Source organism: Triticum aestivum, chromosome 5D (genome assembly GCF_018294505.1).
Source record: "Triticum aestivum cultivar Chinese Spring chromosome 5D, IWGSC CS RefSeq v2.1, whole genome shotgun sequence".
In the NCBI taxonomy this organism is placed as follows: domain Eukaryota; kingdom Viridiplantae; phylum Streptophyta; class Magnoliopsida; order Poales; family Poaceae; genus Triticum; species Triticum aestivum.
The window spans coordinates 435229801-435236346 of NC_057808.1; the positions used below are offsets into that span (position 1 = coordinate 435229801).

Here is a 6546-nt window from a genome sequence, read left to right on the forward strand (position 1 = left end):
AATATTTTCGATTTCATTTTTCTATGATATGTCTTTCTATATGAAAATTGGTTATTTACGATGTACGATGATCCCTGTTAAGCATCCATGGCTGAATGGTTAAAGCGCCCAACTCATAATTGGCAAATTTGCGGGTTCAATTCCTGCTGGATGCACACGAACGGGAACATTCCATAAGTCTATTGGAACTGGCTCTCTATCCATGGAATCTCATCCATCATCCATACATAACGAATTGGTATGGTATATTCATACCATAACATAAGAACAATTAGAACTCGAATTCTTATCGATACTGGAACTCAGAGCATAGGAGGGAAAGTCGATTTATGGACGGAATCAAATACGCAGTATTTACGGAAAAAAGTCTTTGTTTATTGGGAAAGAATCAATATACTTTTAATGTCGAATCGGTATTCACTAAGACAGAAATATAGCATTGGGTCGAAATCTTGTTTTGTGTTAAGGTGGTAGCTGTGAATAGCCATCGACTACCTGGAAAAGATAGAAGAATAGGACCTATTCTGGGCCATACAATGCATTACAGATGTATGATCATTACCCTTCAACCGGGTGATTCTATTCCACTTCTAGATAGAGAAAAAAACTAAAGGAGAATACTTAATAATACAGCGAAACATTTATACAAAACACCTATCCCGAGCACACGCAAGGGAACCGTAGACAGGCAAGTGAAATCCAATCCACGAAATAATTTGATCCATGGACGGCACCGTTGTGGTAAAGGTCGTAATTCCAGAGGAATCATTACCGCAAGGCATAGAGGGGGAGGTCATAAGCGCCTATACCGTAAAATAGATTTTCGACGGAATCAAAAAGACATATCTAGTAGAATCGTAACCATAGAATACGACCCTAATCGAAATGCCTACATTTGTCTCATACACTATGGGGATGGTGAGAAGAGATATATTTTACATCCCAGAGGGGCTATAATTGGAGATACTATTGTTTCTGGTACAAAAGTTCCTATATCAATGGGAAATGCCCTACCTTTGAGTGCGGTTTGAACTATTGATTTACGTAATTGGAAGTAACCAATCAGGTTTACGACGAAAGCTAGAAATCGATCACTGATCCAATTTGACTACCTCTACAGGATAGACCTCAACAGAAAACTGTTGAGTAACGGCAGCAAGTGATTGAGTTCAGTAGTTCCTCATAGAAAATTATTGGCTCTAGAGATATGGTAATATGGAGAAGAAAAAAAAATTTGAAGCACGCACAGAACCGGAAGCGCCCCTTGTTTCAAAGAGAGGAGGACGGGTTATTCACATTTAATTTGATGGTCAGAGGCAAATTGAAAGCTAAGCAGTGGTAATTAAGACCCCCGGGGGAAAATAGGGATGTCTCCTACGTTCCCCATAATATGTGGAAGTATCGACGTAATTTCATAGAGTCGTTCGGTCTAAATGCTACATGAAGAATATAAGCCAGATGACGGAACGCAGAGACCTAGGATGTAGAAGATCATAACATGAGGGATTCGGCAGATTTGGATTCCTTTCCTATATATCCAATCATGTGGTACTTCATCATATGATTCATATAAGATCCATCTGTCTAGAGATTTTCATATACATCTAGAAAGCCGTATGCTTTGGAAGAAGCTTGTATAGTTTGGGAAGGGGGTTTTTGAGAGAAAAGAAGAATCTACTTCAACTGATATTCCCTTAGGCACGGCCATGCATAACATAGAAATCACGCGTGGAAGGGGTGGGCAATTAGCTAGAGCAGCAGGTGTTGTAGCAAAATTCATTGCAAAAGAGGGTAAATCGGCCACTTTAAGATTACCATCTGGGGAGGTCCGTTTAGTATCCCAAAACTGCTTAGCAACAGTCGGACAAGTGGGTAATGTTGGGGTGAACCAAAAAAGTTTGGGTAGAGCCGGATCTAAGTGTTGGCTAGGTAAACGCCCCGTAGTAAGAGGGGTAGTTATGAACCTTGTGGACCACCCCCATGGGGGCGGTGAAGGGAAAGCTCCCATTGGTAGAAAAAAAACCCACAACCCCTTGGGGTTATCCTACGCTTGGAAGAAGAACTAGGAAAAGGAAAAAATATAGCGATAGTTTTATTCTTCGTCGCCGTAAGTAAATACGTAACTAGGAATATGGAAAATTGCATTTTTGGAATTTGCAATAATGCGATGGGCGAACGACGGGAATTGAACCCGCGCATGGTGGATTCACAATCCACTGCCTTGATCCACTTGGCTACATCCGCCCCTTATCCAGCTAAAGGATTTTTTTCTTTTTTCATTGATCATTATTCTATTTATTCTGACCTCCCTACTTCGATCGAGATATTGGAGATAGAATGCACTCTTTAAAACGGAAAAAAGGAGTAATCAGCTGTGACACGAAAAAAACGAATCCTTTTGTAGCTCATCATTTATTGGCAAAGATAGAAAAGGTCAATATGAAGGAGGAGAAAGAAACAATAGTAACGTGGTCCCGGGCATCTAGCATTCTACCCACAATGGTTGGCCATACAATCGCGATTCATAATGGAAAGGAACATATACCTATTTACATAACAAATCCTATGGTAGGTCGCAAATTGGGGGAATTCGTGCCTACTCGGCATTTCACGAGTTATGAAAATGCAAGAAAGGATACTAAATCTCGTCGCTAACTGAATTCTGAATAGAAAGATTAAGAAGAAAAAAAAGATTCAAAATAAAGATAGAAATACCCAATATCTTGCTAGAACAAGATATTGGGTATTTCTGTCTTTTCTTTCTTCAAAAATTCTTATATGTTAGCAGAAAAACCTATCCATTAATAGATGGAACTTCAACAGCAGCTAAATCTAGAGGGAAGTTGTGAGCATTACGTTCATGCATTACTTCCATACCAAGGTTAGCACGGTTGATGATATCAGCCCAAGTATTAATAACGCGACCTTCACTATCAACTACAGATTGGTTGAAATTGAAACCATTTAGGTTGAAAGCCATAGTACTAATACCTAAAGCAGTGAACCAGATTCCTACTACAGGCCAAGCAGCCAAGAAGAAGTGTAAAGAACGAGAGTTGTTGAAACTAGCATATTGGAAGATTAATCGGCCAAAATAACCATGAGCAGCCACAATATTATAAGTTTCTTCCTCTTGACCAAATTTGTAACCCTCATTAGCAGATTCATTTTCAGTAGTTTCCCTGATCTAACTAGAGGTTACCAAGGAACCATGCATAGCACTGAATAGGGAACCGCCGAATACACTAGCTACACCTAACATATGGAATGGATGCATAAGGATGTTGTGCTCTGCCTGGAATACAATCATAAAGTTGAAAGTACCAGAGATTCCTAAAGGCATACCATCAGAAAAGCTTCCTTGACCAATAGGGTAAATCAAGAAAACAGCAGTAGCAGCTGCAACAGGAGCTGAATATGCCACAGCAATCCAAGGACGCATACCCAGACGGAAACTAAGTTCCCACTCACGACCCATATAACAAGCTACACCAAGTAAGAAGTGTAGAACAATTAGCTCATAAGGACCACCATTGTATAACCACTCATCAACAGATGCAGCTTCCCAAATTGGGTAAAAGTGCAATCCGATCGCCGCAGAAGTAGGGATAATAGCACCAGAGATAATATTGTTTCGTCAAAAAAGCGTATTCGTAAAAATATTTGGAAGAAAAAGACTTATTTTTCCATAGTACAATCTTATTCTTTAGTAAAATCAAGATCATTTTCGAGCGGTAATGAGCATCCAAAACCAAAGGGTTTTTCTGGGCAACAAAAAAATAATAAGATTTTGGAATAATATGAATTGACTTATCAAAAAAGAATTCCAATTATTTAAAAATTTTGATTCTTCTTTGAATGTACTTTTATGTGTCGAATTACTCGGTACAATGTTCTTAGAACAAAAAACCCCTCTTATCTTATATATACAATAAAACAAGTTTTGTTTGGTATACTGTGTGTTAAGTATTCTTTTCCTATCAATGAACTTTTCATAATTTTCATAATAGAATATGAGGATTCTATTATGAAAATTATGAAAAGTGGAGTATTCTTACAATAGGACTTACAACTTCCACCTATCTTCTCCAAAATCATAAGGTTAGTAAATCTTATTAATAAGAGCATAAAGACTTTGATTCTAGAAATTTTTAAAAAAATCCAAAAAGCCTTTTCTATTTATCCATTTTAATTTCATCATTAAATAGAAACCCTTTTGGATTTTTTTCATTGTATTGCAAGAATTTTCAAAATGTACACGAGAAATTAATTAGAAAAAATTAGTTCTATAATTGCAAGTTAGAAAAAAGAAGTTCCAACTCTTTCAAGCAGTGTTTGTGTTTCTATTGGGCAAAGCAAGAGTTTATTGTAAAAAAAATGGAAACGATACTACCAAACGAAGTCTATTTTAATGAAAACTCTAATGTTCCTAAATTTTATGGACTTTCCCAATATCGATGATTGCTAAGATAATAGCTATTATTCTTTTAAGTTACCTATTATTTGAAGTTAGCCGCCATGGTGAAATTGGTAGACACGCTGCTCTTAGGAAGTAGTGCTCAAGCATCTCGGTTCGAATCCGAGTGGCGGCATTCTTGAAAAAGAATACAATAGATTAGAAATCAATTCGAAATTTACAATTTTGTAATGGGACCTTCCCCTTATGCTATTTGCAACTTTAGAACATATACTAACTCATATCTCTTTCTCAACGATTTCAATTGTGATTACAATTCATTTTATAATCTTATTAGTTCGTGAACTTGGAGGATTACGTGATTCGTCAAAAAAGGAATGATATTTACTTTTTTCTCTATAACAGGATTCTTAGTTTCTCGTTGGGCTTCCTCGGGACATTTTCCATTAAGTAATTTATATGAGTCATCGATCTTCCTTTCATGGGCCCTGTATATTCTTCATACCATTCCTAAAATACAGAACTCTAAAAATGATTGAAGCACAATAACTACGCCAAGTACTATTTTAACGCAAGGCTTTGCCACATCGGGTCTTTTAACTGAAATGCATCAATCCACGATACTAGTACCTGCTCTACAATCTCAGTGGTTAATGATGCATGTCAGTATGATGTTATTAAGCTATGCAACTCTTTTGTGCGGATCCTTATTATGTGCCGCTATTCTAATCATTAGATTTCGAAATAATTTCCATTTCTTTTCTAAAAAGAAAAAATGTTTTAAATAAAACATTTTTCTTTAGTGATATTAAATATTTTTATGCAAAAATAAGTGCTTTAAAAAGAACCTCTGTCCCTTTATTTCCAAATTATTACAAATATCAATTAACGGAGCGTTTGGATTCTTGGAGTTATCATGTCATTAGCCTAGGATTTACCCTTTTAACCGTAGGTATTCTTTGTGGAGCAGTATGGGCTAATCAGGCCTGGGGATCCTATTGGAATTGGGATCCCAAGGAAACTTGGGCATTTATTACTTGGACCATATTCGCAATTTATTTACATAGCAGAACAAATCCAAATTGGAAGGGTACGAATTCTGCACTTATAGCTTTGATAGGATTTCTTATAATTTGGATTTGTTATTTTGGTATAAATCTATTAGGAATAGTGTCGTGGAATTGTCACGGCAGATGTCCTCGTGCAAGGACTTAGTCGTGGAGCCATCGCAGCTGGGAAGCTTAAAGGGGTTAAATGGGACAAGGAACACGAGGGTTATACTGGTTCGGCCCCTTACGGTGAAGGTAAAAGCCTACGTCCAGTTGAGGTGGTATTGATTAGGGTTTCGATGACCAGGAGCTAAACCGCCCTTCCTGGTTATCGATCTTCTCTTTTTTCCGCCCCCCAAATCGCCGCCGGGTCGTCCCTTTATATAGATAGGTTGACGCCCAGCGGCTCTCAGAGCCCCGGCCGGCTCATAACAATGTCCGGCTCGGACTCTTAACTATCCTTGCCTTACACTACAAGTCTTGCCATACGGCGGTTTACCACTACGGGCCTTAAGCCACCTCCGGGTCTTAAGCCCATTATCTAACCCGCCGTCTTCAAGCTTGGTACTGGGCTTCGCATGATGATCATTATGACGTAACCCGGCCCCTCCTGGGCGGGTGACTCTAATGGTTATATCCTCAACATTAGCCCCAGATTGATTTGAACCGGTTCATGTCAATCTTCAATTCCTCTGAGAGAAAAAATCTTCCGGCTTATGGTCGTGCGAAGGTTATAACCCGCCGTGACGTCATCTTCTGGATTCCTGGTAACCCGCCATGACGTCATCTTCCATTAAGTCCATTTTTTATTCTATTATACTCCAACGGATCTTATCTTTAATGGCTATCCCGAAAATCGAGGCGCTTTCGTGGCGAGATAATCACGCCGTGGCCTCCTCGTTTCTCGCGCCCACTTATGAGCCTCACCTTATAAATAGCCCGGCCCATGAGCCTCCAGTTACTCGTCGCCTCCATCTTCTTCCTCCTCTCGCCACTGTACTGCTGCCCGAGCTCCGCTGCCGCCGCCGCGGGTCTCCTCGTCTTCACCAACTCAGGCCGCTGCATCAACCTGACGTGACC

The 6546-nt window shown here is 39.1% G+C and overlaps 1 pseudogene; it reads right to left on the reverse strand.

Moving 5' to 3' along the window:
* Window positions 1-2794: 2794 nt before the first annotated feature.
* Window positions 2795-3634, reverse strand: LOC123120833 (photosystem II protein D1-like; annotated as a pseudogene).
* Between the last annotated feature and the right edge of the window lie 2912 nt (window positions 3635-6546).